Source organism: Salvelinus fontinalis, chromosome 12 (genome assembly GCF_029448725.1).
Source record: "Salvelinus fontinalis isolate EN_2023a chromosome 12, ASM2944872v1, whole genome shotgun sequence".
In the NCBI taxonomy this organism is placed as follows: domain Eukaryota; kingdom Metazoa; phylum Chordata; class Actinopteri; order Salmoniformes; family Salmonidae; genus Salvelinus; species Salvelinus fontinalis.
Genome location: NC_074676.1, coordinates 4,671,749 through 4,690,787, shown reverse-complemented (window position 1 = coordinate 4,690,787; position 19,039 = coordinate 4,671,749). Strand labels below are relative to the sequence as shown.

General features: G+C 42.5%; 1 protein-coding gene across 3 annotated transcripts in view; it reads right to left on the bottom strand.

The window, feature by feature from the left end:
- Positions 1-19,039, bottom strand: part of LOC129866679 (contactin-1a-like) — a 120,953-nt gene that overhangs the window by 81,578 nt on the left and 20,336 nt on the right. Inside the window, exon 1 of one of the 3 annotated variants that reach the window (XM_055939481.1) lies at positions 1,629-1,733. The exons of the other annotated variants lie outside the window; for them this stretch is intronic. The gene's annotated coding sequence lies outside the window, so the exon portion shown is untranslated. Of the gene's footprint in view, positions 1-1,628; positions 1,734-19,039 lie in introns of those variants that run through there. 3 annotated transcript variants of the gene reach the window in all.

The following is a 19,039-nucleotide window of genomic DNA, read 5'->3' as shown; positions in this document are numbered from 1 at the left end:
GGACAGCCGAAGAACCCTATATGGTTGTAGATAGCGCTTTCTTTTTAAGAGTGCAGTCTGTCTGCTAGCATACAAGTACAACAATACTACCACACAGCCAACCCTAGCCGTATACCCCACGACCCCATCATTATACGGGCATGGTAGCACTCCCAGAGATTAACAACAACAATCAGTAAACAACAATGTGGTTATTATGGTACAGGGCTAAGCCAAATCCATCCTAACCAACACAGAACCCACCAGGACGAGCGAAATCAGCCAGATCGTAGAGGAATCTTCTCCATGTCGGTCTCAGAGGTTGAACTAGGGTTCATCTGGTTTCCGTGAAAGAAGGTGGCGTGCAAACAGAGACTGTCAACCCGTCTACCAAAGTGCTGTCTGTGCATTATTAAAAAAGTATTCTAAAGCTAGGAGGTTATAATTGGATTAGTTTCTGCATGGAAGGAGAGAAAAAACACCCATTCATAATATTCAGAATAATATTAAAAAAACAAAATAAACCTGACCTATTATACAGAAGGAAACCTCTGAAATCCAGATTAACATATTAAGGGTCGTACCTCAAAGGCTTATCATTACCATCAACAGTGAATGGGTAATAATATTCACGGTACATTTTTGTTGATTTGAATTGAAGTCCTTGTTCTTCGAGTGAACATTAATGTGACCTACTGTAGTAACCAAACAAGTGCCCTATTCCTCTTTTACACGCGGGCGCTTTCTCATGAATTTCTCAAGGAGCAGAAAGAGAATAGAAAATGTGCCTATCCCAAGGGACACAAGTGAGAACCATTTCCCTGCCTGCTGCTATTCATACATGGCTAATCAAATTACAGCACTTTATTCACGCATGCAAACTCATTATAAAAGGTCACTACAGTACGACACATAATGTCTGAGTCCCAAAGGGCACCCTATTCCATATATAGTGCACTACTTGTTGTATGTTTACAGAGGTGAAATATATCAAATCAAATTGTATTGGTCGCATACACATATTTAGCGGGTGTAACGAAATGCTTGTGTTCCTAGCTCCAACCGTGCAGTAATATCTGACAATACACAACAATACACACACATCTAAAGAAGTAAAAGATTGGAATGAAGAAATATAGAAAGAAATATTAGGACAAGCAATATCGGAGTCTGGAGTATAGAACATGTAAGAATTAACTAAAGCCATTGAATTCTACCGTGCTGCTATACCGTGCGTTATAGGGAAATAATACACACTCTAGAATGCCCTTCAAGACAATTAGAAAAGACTATTTAACAAGGCCATAGTATAGATATACACTGTATATGATGGGACGTATAGACATTATGGCCAGTATGTAGATAGAATATGTAGTATATGTGAAGAATAGTATATGTACAGCAATAGTTAAATGGGATAGGCCTTGACTAGAATACAGTATATACTGTACATACTGTATGAAGTGGGTAAAACAGTATGTAAACATTATTAAAGTGACCTGTGTTCTATGTCTGTGTGCATAGGACGCAGCCTCTAAGGTGCAGGGTTAAATAACAGGGCGGAGACCGGCTAGTGGTGACTATTTAACAGTCTGATGGCCTCGAGATAGAAGCTGTTTTTCAGTCTCTCGGTCCCAGCTTTGGCTCACCTGTACTGACCTCGCCTTCTGGATGGTAGCGTGGGGAACAGGCCGTGGCTGAGGTCCATGATCATTTTTGGGGCCTTCCTGTGACACCGGATGCTGTAGATGTCCTGGAAGGCAGGCAGTGATGCACCACCCTCTGGAGAGCCCTGCGGTTGAGGACGGTGCAATTGCCCTACCAGGCGGTGATACAGCCGACAGGATGCTCTCAATGGTGCATCTGTAAAAGTTTGTAAGGGTCTTAATTTCTTCAGCCTCCTGAGGTTGAGGCGCTGTTGTTCATTCTTCCCCACACTGTCTGTGGGGATGGACCATTTCAAATTGTCAGTGACGTGTACGCCGAGGAACTTGAAGCTGTCTCCTGAAGTCCACGATCAACTCCATCGTTTTGTAGAGGAGAGTGTGCTGAAATAGCATTGGGCCAGATTCAAACCCGCTAGACCTTTGAAGTGCACTACTTTGGGCCCTTGGTCAAACGTAGTGCACTCAATAGGGAATAGGGTGCCATTTTGGATGCAGCCCATATGGTGATACTGTGGCAGCGCCTTAAGACCCTCAGGAGGTGCAAAAATGCTCTCTACAGGTGACATTTTAAACCTGGATTGAAAATACATCACCCCTCTATGGGTCTGTATTCTATGCACTGTATATACAGTGAGTGCATATACACTGTAAGGCAGACTTACACATAACCTACTTATGATAATGAACAAGGATGCACCCCCTAAAGCAAAGTAGGGTATACTGGGCTACTGGGCACATAGGACGATGTATTTACTTTATTGTACATGAATAATACAAAAAAAAATAAGACGAAACACTAACCTATACATATTTAAGGAGGCATATTCCCCGAATCATTTAAGTGTAGAATCAATAGCTTAAGAGCAAACATAATGTAAAAATGATCTTACACAAATACACACAGAGAGAGGGAAGAAAAGAAACACTGAGACACAGACTGTGTGCTATCCCCCCTCGTTACACACACACACACACACACACACACACACACACACACACACACACACACACACGCACACACACACTGCCACTACAGAGAAACATAGACCGACACACCAGGGTTGTGCTCAATTCAGAATTTTGGAAGACTCCCATTCAACTCAAATCCAAATGTAATTGACCACACCCCACAGGATGTCGATTTTTTGGTGTGTGACAGGAAGTAGAATTTAATGCAGTGTGGCGCAGTGGTCTATGGCACTGCATCGCAGTGCTAGCTGTTCCACTAGAGATTCTAGTTTCGAGTTCAGGCTCTGTCCCAGCCTGCCGCGACCGGGAGACCCATGGGGCGGCGCACAACTGGCCCAGCGCCGTCCGGGTTAGGGGAGGGATGTCCTTATCCCGTCGCACACTAGCGACTCCTGTGGCGGGCCGGGCGCAGTGCACGCTGACACGGTCGCCAGGTGTACGGTGTTTCCACCGACACATTGGTGCGGCTGGTTTCCGGGTTAAGTGGGCATTGTGTCAAGAAGCAGTGCGGCTTGATCGGGTTGTGTTTTGGAGGACCCACGGCTCTCGACCTTCGCCTCTTCCCGAGTCCGTACGGGAGTTGCAGTGATGAGACAAGACTGTAACTACCAATTGGATACCACGAAATTGGTGAGGGTAAAAAACAAAAAAAGACATTAAATGCAGTGCAATTCAAAGAAATTCCACTCAGTCTTAACACATGAGAGTTTAATTGAATCTGACTGATCATACCACCAGATATCAAAGAATATATCACTTTTCTCTGGAAATAATGTTCATGTACTCTTTTAACCTTGTACTTAGAAAAGCCAATTATATTTCCACCACCCATTTCATACGTTTGGCTTCGTTTTGAAGGCTTTAGGGTCAACTTGAGGGTTAAACTAATGCATTCTGGGAAATGTATTATTTGACCCATATTAAACCAAATTTAGGTAATTCATGAAATATAATAACATTTTTTTTTTTTTTATAATTCATTTTAAGAGTTTGTCCTGAAAATCAATTTTCTTCATCAATATTTTATATACATGTATTATAATGACACGTTTGATCCTTTACAAAAATGGATTTGTTGCGGCAAACTACCCTAAAGTTGTGGCAATTTTGCTGCAAACTAAATAGTGTGCCAGAAAATGTTGCCAGGAGTTTGCAAATGTTTGCCACTAGTGGTGAATCTGAGGCAAACGGGTGGCAACAGTATTTACCTGTGGTGTTGGAAGAGACATTGGTGCACTCCCTCATAACACTTTTTTTTGAGTGACAAATTAGTGCATCATCTTCAAGGTTGATAAGGTAAGCAAATGCATGTATTATTCTCATAAATGTAGCCCATACATTCATCATTTGTAACAATTAGATCCTTCCTTGCTTTAAAGTAGTAGCTCATCTTGATCATGTGTTGTTCCTTCTCTCTTTCTAGAAGCAATCAGTTACAAGGCAAAAAGACAGATTGACGCCTTCAATCAAACTGAGGACAGAGAAATGTGTGTGTGTGCACCAGGTCAAGGATTGTTGCATGCATGGCATTGAGATGTACGTCAACAATAATTCATTTTGGAAAAATAATATGACCTCAATAACTCCATTTTTATGTTGCTTTTCTTCCACCCAAGCCGTATACACCCGAGTCAGGAATAAAATACGACTAGTAGACAACTGTCTTTAAATTATGAAGTCCCCAGTCTAGATTTAATATCATAATTAGCTGATTCATTTGAATCAATTCTGTATACTGTGGCTCTCTAGGAACAGTTGACCACACATTTAGATTTAGTTGGCCTAAGTCCCAGTTTATGCTAGCTAAATCATTTGTTTATAGCATTAATACAAGGCAGAAACATTGTTTCCTTGCTGAAACATATATAGAGTGCCAGTTTCAGCGAGAAGCATAGCAAAATCAAGGCAACTTTGTAACAGTTGACCCCTTTTTTCCAAAGCCAAACCCACCCATTAGCTACGGAGTCTACTTTTAAGACGCCAAAATAGAAAATGTTTTCAGTAATTGTTTTCAGTATCCTCATTTTATTTTTGCATTCAACAAGATTTGGCTGAAGGACTTCCACCGGGCCACCATCTCCAAAGTTCACTCAAAAGGGCTATAGTTCTGAAATGGGTTTGATTTAGTTTTGGTTCTATTTATTATTTAAATGTTGTTAACTATCTTTTAAATGTCCATTGGTTGAAAGCTACTGCTCAGTTATCACTTGGCTCATGTAAATTCTGTAGTTGCCCATTTATCTCATGTAAATGTTGTAGCTACATAAAAATATTAAATCATCTATTTATTTGGGAAATAGCCAGTCATTGCTCTTTTCTTTAGCATGCTGATGTTCAATTTGTATTGGATTTATTTCTATCTGTTAAGACATTGAAAACATGTTTAGTATATTTACTACATTTAGTATGTTTAGCTTTCTCTGTGAGAAGCAAGTTCATTTAAAAGTATAGGTGATTTGGTTTATGTATTTCAAAGTTGTTAACAAATACTAACCAAATAACCTGATCTCATTTGCACATTCATACTGAGTTTGCAGCAAATTTGCAAACCGTAGAATGTTTGCCAGAATTGCTTGCCAGAAGATCAGTAGTCGCAGATTTGCCGCAACGGTTTGCCACAAAACTCATTTGCATGTGAAAATATATGCGGAAAACTGCCAGAAGATACGTTTTTTTCCGTAAGGGATGTTTTGTGTACAAGATGTATATTTGTATAGACTACACTTAATATGGAATAGAAGAAGCATTTGATTTTAATTGAATTTGACTAAATTAAATTATATTTCCTTTAAAACTTTTTAGGGATAGGGGGCAGCATTTTCACTTTGGATGAATAGTGTGCCCAAATTGAACTGCATCCTACTCTGTCCCAGATGTTAATATATGCATATTATTATTACTATTGGATAGAAAACACTCTGAAGTTTCTAAAACTGTTTGAATTATGTCTGTGAGTATAACAGAACTCATTTGGCAGGCAAACTTCCAAACGGGAAGTGGAAGTTCTGAGGCTGGTTGATATTCAACTCATCGCCTGTTCAAGTCCCAGTAAGATATGGATCTGTTTGCACTTCCTACGCCTTCCACTAGATGTCAACAGTCTGTAGAACGTTGAATGAAGCTTATACTGTGTTGTGGGGCCGGATGAGAGGGGAATGAGTCAATGGTCTGGCAGATTGCCAGTTCCTGGTCACGCACATTCCACATGATATCGCCATGCGTTCCATTACTTCTACAGACACGAAGGAATGCTTCGGTTGGAACGTTATTGGATATATATGATAACAACATCCTGAAGATTGATTCTCTTCTTAGTTTGACCAGTTTATTCGAGCTGTAATATAACCTTTTGAAGTTTTCGTCTGACGTTATGCGGGACTTGTATGAGCGTTTGGATATGTGTACTAAACGCACTAGCAAAAGTAGCTACTTGGACATAAATAAATTGACATTATCGAACAAAACAACAATTTATTGTGGAACTAGGATTCCTGGGAGTGCATTCTGATGAAGATCATCAAAGGTAAGGGAATATTTATGATGTAATTTCGTATTTCTGTTGACTCAAACATGGCGGAGAAATGTTTTTTATATCTGAGCGCCGTCTCAGATTATTGCATGGTGTGCTTTTTCCGTAAAGTTTTTTTGAAATCTGACACAGCGGTTGCATTAAGAACAAGTGTATCTTTAATTCTATGTAAAACATATATCTTTCATCAAAGTGTATGATGAGTATTTCTGTTATTAGATGTGGCTCTCTGCAATTTCTCCGGATATTTTGGAGGCATTTCTGAACATGGCGCCAATGTAAACTAAGATTTTTAGATATAAATATGCACATTATCGAACAAAACATACATGTACTGTGTAACATGATGTCTTATGAGTGTCATCTGATGAAGATCATCAAAGGTTAGTGATTCATTATCTCTCTATTTCTGCTTTTTATGACTCCTATCTTTGGCTGGGAAAATGGCTGTGTTTTTTGGACTTGGCGGTGATCTAACATTATCATATGTTGTGTTTTCGCTGTAAAGCATTTTTTTAATCGGACACGATGGGTAGATTAACAAGATGTTTATCTTTCATTTGCTGTATTGGACTTGTTAATGTGTGAAAGTTACATATTTCCCAAAAATATTTTCGAATTTCCCGCGCTGCATTTTCAGCGGAATGTTGTGGGGGGGTTCCGCTAGCAGAACGTGTGTCCTAGAAAGGTTAATTCAAATTCCAATTGCAATTCTGGTTCCTATTCTGTATCAAATTCAATAATTGAATTGGAATTTATGAGGCATATTCAATTCAGTTCGGAATTGAGCACAACCCTGACACATACACACACCCACTACAGACACATCCCTTCTCCGGTGCGGCACTGCAGTATTGAGACAGACCGGTCGGGTCCACTGTGAGCATCTGATAATGAGACCCCTTCTACAGAGCACAGGCCACAAGCCTGCAGGCTGGTGTTGTACTGCAGCACAAACATACACAAAACAGACACACGGACACAGAGAGAGTCACCCAGTCAGCTCCCTACCCTCCCCTATCCTCCGCTAGCCCTCTATCATCTCATCCCACCTCACCAGCCACTACACGCACACATTAAACCAGCCATCTCACCTACCTACCTCACACACACACACACACACACCCAAGAGGCTTCACACAGACACCTCGGACTGTGTGGCCAGGATGCCCTCTACTAAGCCCGGTTACCCTGGTAGAGCTGGAGAGCTGCAACGGAGGACATACAGTATACTACTTCATTGGTTTCCTTCCCACTTGCCCTGAACTCTCTGCTGTTTGTGTCATATCCTGTATGTGCTACTCTGAGGTCATTATAGAGGGCATCTACAGTGTGTGGCGGTCTGTCTGCCTCTCCTATGACTGAGGTCCCCAAATATAGGTCAGGGTTGTCATTAGACTGACTGATCTGTGTCAAATCCTAACAATAATAATAGTGCTCCATTTCTGGGGGGAAACTCACAGAAATAAGCACAATGGCTTAAGTGAAAGCTTGGTCAATGTACCATAAAATCACAGGACAGAATAGACTGTTCAGGTTTTTTCCCCCACCGTGATACCTTTTCTAGGGCGTACAGGAGAAGAGGTGTTAGAAAAAGCACTGGGCCTCGTTGTGTATGGTTAACCGCAGTCCTGAGAAGCGTGGGAAGCGGCCGTTAAATAGGGCAATGTTCATGCTCAGTGAATAATGTAAAGCTGACCAATAAATGCAACGGGACAACTGGAAATATATGGCTAAAGAGAAACTAAAACAATGTCGGGAGCCCGTGTGTGCAGTGCACTGTGATGTGCGATAGCTAACGTGTTTAGAGGATTGGTGTCTGTGGAATAACATTCATAAGGCCATTTATACTTAGCCCGATGATATGAGTACACACGAAGACACCCACACACACACACACACTCAGGCTGAGAGGATTGCGGCTCTTAGGGCCTTCTGGCGATCTCTAAGATATGAGTGTTTTTCTCGAGTGGAAAAATAGGTTGGACACTTAATTAGCAAACAAGGTCGGAGCCTGGGCCAAGGTCCTGTTTGTTCCTTCTACTGCTCCACATTATAATAACAGATCTGGGAGACACACACACACAGACAGTCATGGACACACACACACACACACACACACACACACACACACACACACACACAGGCATGGACACACACACACACACACACACACACACACACACACACACACACACACACACACACACACACACACACACACACACACACACACACACACACACACACACACACACACACACACACACAGGCATGGACACACACACACACACACACACACACAGGCATGGACACACACACACACAGGCATGGACACACACACACACAGGCATGGACACACACACACACACACACACACACACACACACACGCACACACACACACACACACACACACACACACACACACACACACACACACACACACACACACATGCAGGACCACAAGTGTGCCAAACACACACAGCCACACGAACTCAGGAAAAGAAAACTGAAGAGAAGGCAACCTACACTGACTACTATATACAGGTCTACGTTTTCCCTCATCTCTTAAAACAAAAGCAACATCTCTCCTCTGACCCATTCCTCTTCATTTTAACCATCTGATCAGAATAACTCTACTTGAGTATGCCAGCAGATGAGAAAGGCACTCGGAGCACCAGGCCATAGAAGAGACACAGGACTGTAGATCAAAATGACTGAAATCCTATCTGTAAATTTCCTCAGTTCGACCCAGGCCTAACACTCATCTACCCCGCATCGAACGCTGCCTAAATTGCCTTTGTTTCTTGTGCTTTGTCAGGCTGGGAGGCGCAGCAACTTGAATGTGTGTGTGTGTGTGTGTGCATTAAGTGTGTGAGCAGTAAAATGCTTGTCAGCTAAAGAGGAGAGCCACTCTATCCCTGCAGTGGAGTGGCCCTTTCCACTACTAGGCACTCCATGTCGAATGGGAGACTGATGTCAAATATACTGTACACACAAGTACACATAACAGGCGTTGGACAATGTCAGGCAAACCCGAAGATGTAACTCTGCGACTGGCACTGCCTAGTCAAAACAGCTCAACAAGACACTTTCAGACAGTGAGGATAGAGAAGTCTCTGTGATATGGCTGTCTCGAAACCTCTAGCCATTAGAAAGCCTAGAATCTTGACAGATTCAACATCAGGTATAAAACACATACTGTAAGCCATATTATAGACTGAATAAGATGAACACTCCTCTGTGAAGTGTGAGACTCCAGTAAACCAGTCGATAAATCAATCAATAACTCACGTTTGCATTATAATTATGTACTGTAAATGTGACACACAGCAGAGGCATGACTGAGTTTACAATATTGATTGATGATAGTCTTGCAGCCATACTATGTTCACTGTAATAATCCCTAAGAAGCTGTACGCCTGTCTGTCTGGTTTCATCCAGTTGTCTGGATCTGATGGTAACCTTGCTCTCTGCCTACTTTGTGATATCCTGTTGTTGATTTCCTGTCCTGTGCACACAGGACCCCCCTTGGGTTGTGCCGTGGCGGAGATCTTTGTGGGCTATACTCGGCCTTGTCTCAGGATGGTAAGTTGGTGGTTGAAGATATCCCTCTAGTGGTGTGGGGGCTGTGCTTTGGCAAAGTGGGTGGGGTTATATCCTGCCTGTTTGGCCCTGTCCGGGGGTATCATCGGATGGGGCCACAGTGTCTCCTGACCCCTCCTGTCTCAGCCTCAAGTATTTATGCTGCAGTAGTTTATGTGTCGGGGGGCTAGTGTCAGTCTGTTATATCTGGAGTACTTCTCCTGTCTTATCCAGTGTCCTGTGTGATTTTAAGTATGCTCTCTCTAATTCTCTCTTTCTCTCTCTCGGAGGACCTGAGCCCTAGGACCATGCCTCAGGACTACCTGGCATGATGACTCCTTGCTGTCCCCAGTCCACCTGGCCATGCTGCTGCTCCAGTTTCAACTGTTCTACCTGCGGCTATGGAACCCTGACCTGTTCACCGGACGTGCTACAGACCTGCTGTTTTCAACTCTCTAGAGACAGCAGGAGCGGTAGAGATACTCAATGATCGGCTATGAAAAGCCAACTGACATTTATTCCTGAGGTTCTGACTTGTTGCACCCTCGACAGCTACTGTGATTATTATTATTTGACCATGCTGGTCATTTATGAACATTTGAACATCTTGGCCATGTTCTGTTATAATCTCCACCCGGCACAGCCAGAAGAGGACTGGCCACCCCTCATAGCCTGGTTCCTCTCTAGGTTTCTTTAGGTTTTGGCCTTTCTAGGGAGTTTTTCCTAGCCACCGTGCTTCTACACCTGCATTGCTTGCTGTTTGGGGTTTTATGCTGGGTTTCTGTACAGCACTTTGAGATATCAGCTGATGTAAGAAGGGCTATATAAATACATTTGATTTGATTTGACAACACACATAGACAGACCGGGAGCAGACACACACACACACACACATGCATGCACACATACACATGCACGCAAACGCACGTGTGCACACACACACAAACACACACACACACTGGCTGGGCATCTCCAAAACAGTGATAGATATTCTAATGGGCATCTTCAAAACAGTGATAGATATTCTAATGAGCATCTCCAAAACAGTGATAGATATTCTAATGAGCATCTCCAAAACAGTGATAGATATTCTAATGAGCATCTCCAAAACAGTGATAGATATTCTAATGAGCATCTCCAAAACAGTGATAGATATTCTAATGAGCATCTCCAAAACAGTGATAGATATTCTAATGAGCATCTCCAAAACAGTGATAGATATTCTAATGAGCATCTCCAAAACAGTGATAGATATTCTAATGAGCATCTTCAAAACAGTGATAGATATTCTAATGAGCATCTCCAAAACAGTGATAGATATTCTAATGAGCATCTCCAAAACAGTGATAGATATTCTAATGGACATCTCCAAAACAGATAGATATTCTAATGAGCATCTCCAAAACAGTGATAGATATTCTAATGAGCATCTCCAAAACAGTGATAGATATTCTAATGAGCATCTTCAAAACAGTGATAGATATTCTAATGAGCATCTCCAAAACAGTGATAGATATTCTAATGAGCATCTCAAAAACAGTGATAGATATTCTAATGAGCATCTCCAAAACAGTGATAGATATTCTAATGGACATCTCCAAAACAGATAGATATTCTAATGGGCATCTCCAAAACAGTGATAGATATTCTAATGGGCATCTCCAAAACAGTGATAGATATTCTAATGAGCATCTCCAAAACAGTGATAGATATTCTAATGGGCATCTCCAAAACAGTGATAGATATTCTAATGAGCATCTCCAAAACAGTGATAGATATTCTAATGGGCATCTCCAAAACAGTGATAGATATTCTAATGGGCATCTCCAAAACAGTGATAGATATTCTAATGAGCATCTCCAAAACAGTGATAGATATTCTAATGGGCATCTCCAAAACAGTGATAGATATTCTAATGAGCATCTCCAAAACAGTGATAGATATTCTAATGGGCATCTCCAAAACAGTGATAGATATTCTAATGGGCATCTCCAAAACAGTGATAGATATTCTAATGAGCATCTCCAAATAAGTGACAGATATTCTAAAGCTCCATCTACATGTAAACCTCTTTAACTATAAATTAAACCAACTCCAACTTAATGAATCCTACAGTTAATGGTATTCCCAAATGGGGACAGATAAGGAGAAACCCTTAAAAACGGTCAAAAGCACCCCAATAAATAAACAATAACAAAGAGTGAAGTACTAACAAGCTCCTCTGTAGCCCTCCTAAGAGGTTCCAGTTGGTGGATTTTCAGTTGTTTGGCCAGGTTTTTTGGGGGGCCGGAAAGACATTTCTGTTTCTGAGGTTGCCAACACAGTATTTTATTTTTGGGACACAATGGTGAAAGAGCAACTGTACTCCTCCTCAAGTCTTTGAGTGAACAAGACAAAGGCAGCCTTGTGATTGTATTAACTACTGTACGAGTTCGTAACACGTCACTGAAGTGGCAACCGGTATAAGTGGACTCATCACCATAAGAATCTTCTTCTTGTCCTGTATCTTTGAGACTTGTATCTTTGAGACACAAATCCTCCTCAGTTCGTCATCAGGACTTGGGTCAGTTACATTTCAACACAGGCAATTCAGACAGGAAGTAAACTGACATTGTAAGTCAAAGGCTCCTTCACAGCTTCTAACCCCAAGCCATAAGACTGCTGAACAACTAATCAAATGGCCACCGGACTATTACATTTCCATGATGAGTGTCCACCATATTGTTTTCAACTCTCAAGTCTTTCCCAATCAGTGCAGATTAACAGAAGGAGACGAGGAGAGGGCATATCTTTAAGCAAAAGAGACAGAGCCCTGTTCTTGGGCTGATTCTTCCCACTGCTGAAACGTGGCCTCAATGCAACTCCCTCTTTAAAACCTGTGTGTGCCCAGACTGGCAATGACCAATGAGCTCTGACTAGGCCCAGGGCTCTGAGGCCTGAGTCACCATCCGCTGGCTGTTTCTGGCCCAGTCACAGTGTCGGCATCACGGCTCGCCATACTAAGCAGGTGTCTTGTTAGAGCAAATGCCTCCAAAAAAAACATTAATTTGCTTGTCTCCCTCTACAGCGCTGTGCTGACATACACAGCAATATTACGTCTTAAGGTAGATGTGAAGAGACAAGTACTGTGATAATTGTCACACTCCTGATCTATTGCACCTGTCTTTGTGATTGTCTCCACCCCCCACCAGGTGTCTCCCATCTCCCCTCATTATCCCTTCTGTATTTATACCTGTGTTGTCTGTTTGTCTGTTGCCAGTTTGTTTTGTTCGTCAAGCCTACCAGTGGGTTTCCCCTTGCGCCTCTTTTCTATAGTTCCTGGTTTGTAGTTTTTCACGGTTTTGACCATTCTGCCTGCCCTGAGCCTGCCTGCCGTCCTGTACCTTGTCCCACCACACTGGATTATTGACCTCTGCCTTCCCTGACCCCGAGACTGCCTGCCGTTCTGTACCTTTTGGACTCTGATCTGGATTACTGACCTCTGCCTGCCCTTGACCTGTCGTTTTGCCTGTCCCCTGTTCTAGTAATTAACTTTTGTTACTTTGACACCTTCTGCATCTGGGTCTTCCCTGAAACGTGATAATAATAGATTAAATAGCAACGCAGTGTGTATACGTGGTGATGCAATCTCAAATCAATCACCTACATCATATGGCAGATTTACAGGAAACGTGTAAATCTGAAAACGCTGATGTGAAATATATATCTTAAGCGCAGGTATTATAATACGTGAAAAATAGCTCCCTTTCACCATACTGAAGAAAAATCCCACATTACAGTTTTTCTAACATCCTGATTACAAATTTATGTAACAGTATATTCGTCCAACAGTTTAGTTCCTGCAAGTGGAGCAGCTAACAATATGGGGCTCATTTCTCAAATGAAACCTACGCAGCCTGAAATGCACCAAACATGCTGGCTGTACACTGACTGCATCCAAAAAGGCACCCTATTCACTGTATACTGTGGTGCACTACTTTTGACCAGGGCCCATAGGGCTTTGGTCAGAAGTAGTCCACTATATAGGGAATAAGGTGCCATTTGGGACACACGCACTTGGTTCAATCACCATCATCTTGATTCCTGCAGCTAAGTAGAACAAAGCTAAAGTAGGGTACGGGATGTGTTACACAATATGCTGCTTCACTACAGATAGATGGGGTTTCGGTTGAGCGCCACAGAGAATGGTAGCTATTCAAGTTATTTTGCTGAAAGTCATGCTGTTTCGGCTTGTTAACCGTAGTTACAGAGATTAGTAGAAGGTAGAGAGACATCGTGCACTGTTCTGTGAAATAATCATTGAGTTCGCATCTGTTTGGGGGGGGGGGGGGGGGGGGGCATTTGATCATTCATAATCTATTGATGCCAAGCACATCAAGACCTATTAAAAGAGAATCCATGTGATGAGTTGTTTGCCAAAAGTCCAGGTCCCTGTGTTCTGCAGGGGGTGTAGTTGTCTAAGCCATTGCTGCTGAAACACGTGTACTGTACAGCTGCAGCGTGGGTTTGAATACACCCCACTGATGTTTCAACACACTCACTCTCCCTTATTCCCTCGTTCTATCCCATCCAATAATATGAAAAAGTGCAGGTCCCCATATTGCCATTAGGATTATCCCAATGCTGTCCCGGTGCTTTGTGGTATTAGAGAGACGCACCATTGGGAAATGAATAGATCATGTCAGAGGAGACCAACAGTCTGGTCTAGTCTCCAGCACACACACACACACACGCATAAGCATAAACTCAACCACAAAAACAGACACACACACACACAAACGTCTCCACCAAAAAAAACACGGAATCACAGACCAACATCAATCCATCCAGTGTCTGACCAACTGACTGAAACATCACATCATACCCCTCTCTGAAAAAAGAATGTGTTTAATAATAGAAATATATCCCACCAACAGACGCTGGTATCCAAAGCAACTTACAGTACAGAGTCAGTGCATACTGTAGGCTACATACTGATACATATTGATGAAAAATATGTTGTTTTGATTCCAATTTGTGACGGGAAGGCAGAGTGTTGGACGCCTCCCAAAGCACTCTAAAATGTGCTGGATGGTGATGCATAGCTGCAACTGTATCACAGACGGGCTTGGTTATTAATGACTATGAGAGCTGTGTAATGGCAGTGAATGGAGGAGAGGTCGCAGTGAGGTGAGGCAGACGAGGTGGAGACGGGCGAATCCTAACCCTCCACCCTGCTGGTTATCTCCCACACACAGCTCCACCCATGCTGCATACAGTCACACAGCAGGACCATACTGTGAGTAGGACGGACAGAGCGAATGGCACCGCGTCACACACATACTGTACATACACACACCACACACGCACACAAGCACCAGCACCAACACACGCTTGAACTCAATCGAAAACACAATCATCTCAATGTCACCACGATAGTTCACGTAACTGAACTATGTCTGACTCATCGTTATGGAATCGTTGCATCTTAGAAAAGAAAGAAAGGAAACCGCGGGGGAAAAAACGGGCTCTCGCCAAAGCAGATGTAGAATTATGTCGCATGGCTGTAATACTAGGTGCTTCCTCTCCAGGCAACGCTCGTTGCTAAGAACATTTTCAATTAATACGAGCTGTGGTATGAATAGCGGCATGAATTAGCAGAATTTAACAGAAGTTGTTTTCGGTCGGTAAAACTAAAGCAAGGGCATTTGTTCAAAGCACTGCACCGTATTGACGTCAGTCGAACGGTCTTTGAACGGTGAGGGTGGCACAGGTGAACTGTATGGTGATATGGGCAAATCTTTATTTCTCGCTCTCTTCCCCCTTTTTTTTCTCTCTCAGATGCGGCAGGAACATTCAGGTACTGTAGTCTTATCAATAGCGATTCGTGAGGGTGTGCTATAGCATTACACAATGATGGGTTAAGATTACATCAGACAGCCGACCAGTCCTGGCCCAGATGTGAAAGCATCACTCTAGCTCAGGGATGGGCAACTTTGACCTCAACTAATCAGGAAGGGCTGCAGTGGCTCACGGTCTGGGATAGAGAATGACCAATAATCGTTTGAGCCGATATATCGGGCCGATATTGGTATTTTCTAGTCTATCGGCCCTTCTCTATCAGCTTTGCCGATAGTCCCGCTATATAGAAAAACTGCTGCGATGTCAGCCGCCACTCACCGCCTGAGCCATGAGCACTGCACAATGCCGAGGAATGCATAGCTGGGAAAATCAGCTGCAGCAAGCTAACTCATTCTCCAACAGAAAGGTACAGTATTGAGAAATGGATGAATTGACACACTGACCAAAATCGAACTCCTGTTGCAAATATTCGTTTAGTTTAATTCACTAATAATAAGGCTTACGTTGACATGCCCGGCCCTGGACGTACGCAAGCTAGCTATCTAAGCAGATTGCTACGTGACCTGTTAGCAAAGATTACAATAACTAACCCTTTCACCTGTGGTGTTAGCTAGCTAGCTATATTAGTTCCTATGCTAGATAGCTGTCTAGATGAACATGGTGCTAAGATATCAGATAGGAGAAAATAGCCAACATAGCTAGCTAACGTTACCTGGTTATCATTTTCAACATGCAACATTTTCGGTAACGAGCCATCTGACTTGCAGTGTTACCACCGAGTTTCTAAACAGCTATTTTACTGTCGTGCTTCTCTGATCAGCTGCAATCGTATTTGTAAATTGACAGTTGATAGTTGGATTAGATGATTGCCATAATAGGGAAGGGTTTTAAAATGCCTAAATAATAAGGCTCGTGCCTGCATGTTTATGAACCAAGAAAGCTTGTAGATCAGCGCGTGCGTATTTGTTCTCAGTTCTCAAACTGTGGGCAGATTTGAGTCATTCAGACAGAATGTGCATCATCGTAAAAAAAACATAAACACTGCTCAAAAAAATAAAGGGAACACTTAAACAACACAATGTAACTCCAAGTCAATCTTTTGAATGCTGGCGGTGCTTTCACTCTAGTGGTAGCATGAGACGGAGTCTACAACCCACACAAGTGGCTCAGGTAGTGCAGCTCATCCAGGATGTCACATCAATGCGAGCTGTGGCAAGAAGGTTTGCTGTGTCTGTCAGCGTAGTGTCCAGAGCATGGAGGCGCTACCAGGAGACAGGCCAGTACATCAGGAGACGTGGAGGAGGCCGTAGGAGGGCAACAACCCAGCAGCAGGACCGCTACCTCCGCCTTTGTGCAAGGAGGAGCACTGCCAGAGCCCTGCAAAATGACCTCCAGCAGGCCACAAATGTGCATGCACTACCTGAGCCACTTGTGTGGGTTGTAGACTCCGTCTCATGCTACCACTAGAGTGAAAGCACCGCCAGCATTCAAAAGTGACCAAAACATCAGCCAGGAAGCATTGGAACTGAGAAGTGGTCTGTGGTCACCACCTGCAGAACCACTCCTTTATTGGGGGTGTCTTGCTAATTGCCTATAATTTCCACCTGTTGTCTATTCCATTTGCACAACAGCATGTGAAATGTATTGTAAATCAGTGTTGCTTCCTAAGTGGACAGTTTGATTTCACAGAAGTGTGATTGACTTGGAGTTACATTGTGTTGTTTAAGTGTTCCCTTTATTTTTTTGAGCAGTGTATATAATCTTAACCTCACCCTCCTTGTTAGATATTATGCACATTTATGGCTTGGTAGAAAATGGCATTGCCATTGAGCTAGCTAATATAGTAGTAAACAGCAGCCAGCAAATTATTTGAGCAATGGAGAGAGATGTGAAAGGGAGCAGAGTTACAGCCTCGCTCTATCCAATCGTAGCAGTAGGATCAAGTTACACCCTGCCCATTTCTTGACAGATAGCTGAACTAGCCAACTGGGTTGTTCAGAATTTTGTCCTGGCAGCTGAGTTGTTAACTTTTTCCAGATCACGGAAAATGTTTAGTTTCATAAGCATCCTTGAGAACAAATCATGACGTTATGTTACGTAAAACTTCTTTAGACTAGTTGAGTATCTGGAGCATCAGCATTTGTGGGTTCGATTACATGTTCAAAATGGCTAGAAACAAAGACTTTCTTCTGAAACTTGTCAGTCTATTCCATGCGAGAAATTGCCAAGAAACTGAAGATCTTGTACAACGCTGTGTACTATTCCCTTCACAGAACAGCGCAAACTGCCTCTAACCAGAATAGAAAGAGGAGTGGGAGGCCCCGGTGCACAACTGAGCAAGAGGACAAGTACATTAGAGTGTCTAGATTGAGAAACAGACGCCTCACAAGTCCTCAAATGGCAGCTTCATTAAATAGTACCCACAAAACACCAGTCTCAACGTCAACAGTGAAGAGGCAACTCCGGGATGCTGGCTTTCTAGGCAGAGTTGCAAAGAAAAATCCATATCTCAGACTGGCCAATAAAAATAAAATATTAAGATGGGCAAAAGAACACAGACACTGGACAGAGTGTTATGGACAGACACATCTAAGTTTGAGGTGTTTGGATCACAAAGAAGAACATTTGTGAGATGCAGAAAAAAATGAAAAGATGCTGGAGGAGTGCTAGACACCATCTGTCAAGCATGGTGGAGGCAATGTGATGGTTTGGGGGTGGTAAAGTGGGAGATTTGTACACGGTAAAAGAGGAAGGCTATTACTCCATTTTGCAACGCCATGCCATTCCCTCTAGACGGTGCTTAATTGGAGACAATTTTCTCCTACAACAGGACAATGACCCAAAGCACAGCTCCAAACTATGAAATAATTATTTAGGGAAGAAGCAGTCAGCTGGTATTCTCTCTATAATAGATTGGCCTGCAGTTACCGGATCTCAACCCTATTGAACTGTTCTGGGAGCAGCTTGACCATATGGTACGTAAGAAGTGCCCATCAAGCCAATCCAACTCGTGGGAGGGGCATCGGGAAGCATGGGGTGAAATATCTTCAGATTGCCAACAAGAATGCCAAAGGTCTGCAAGGCTGTAATTGCTGCAAATGGAAGATTCAATGACGAAAGCAAAGTTTGAAGGACACAATTATTATGTCAATTATTGTCATTATTAAGTCATTATTTTTAACTTTGTCTACATCTTCACTATATTTCCTATTCATTTTGCAACTCATTTCATGTATGTTTTCAAGGAAAACAAGGAAATGTCTAGGTGACCCCAAACTTTTGAATGGTAGTGTATAAGGTTTGACAAACTTGTGAGGATCTCCATGCTCATTAGATGGTCATTTAACATATGTGTTGCTACTTCACTCAATTCCGTTTTAAAATGTCTCCCTTCCTAACTGCTTTACATTCACTGAGACCAACCAGAAAGGTTTCCTTGGCCAAATATTCCCAGATTTTCATAAAAC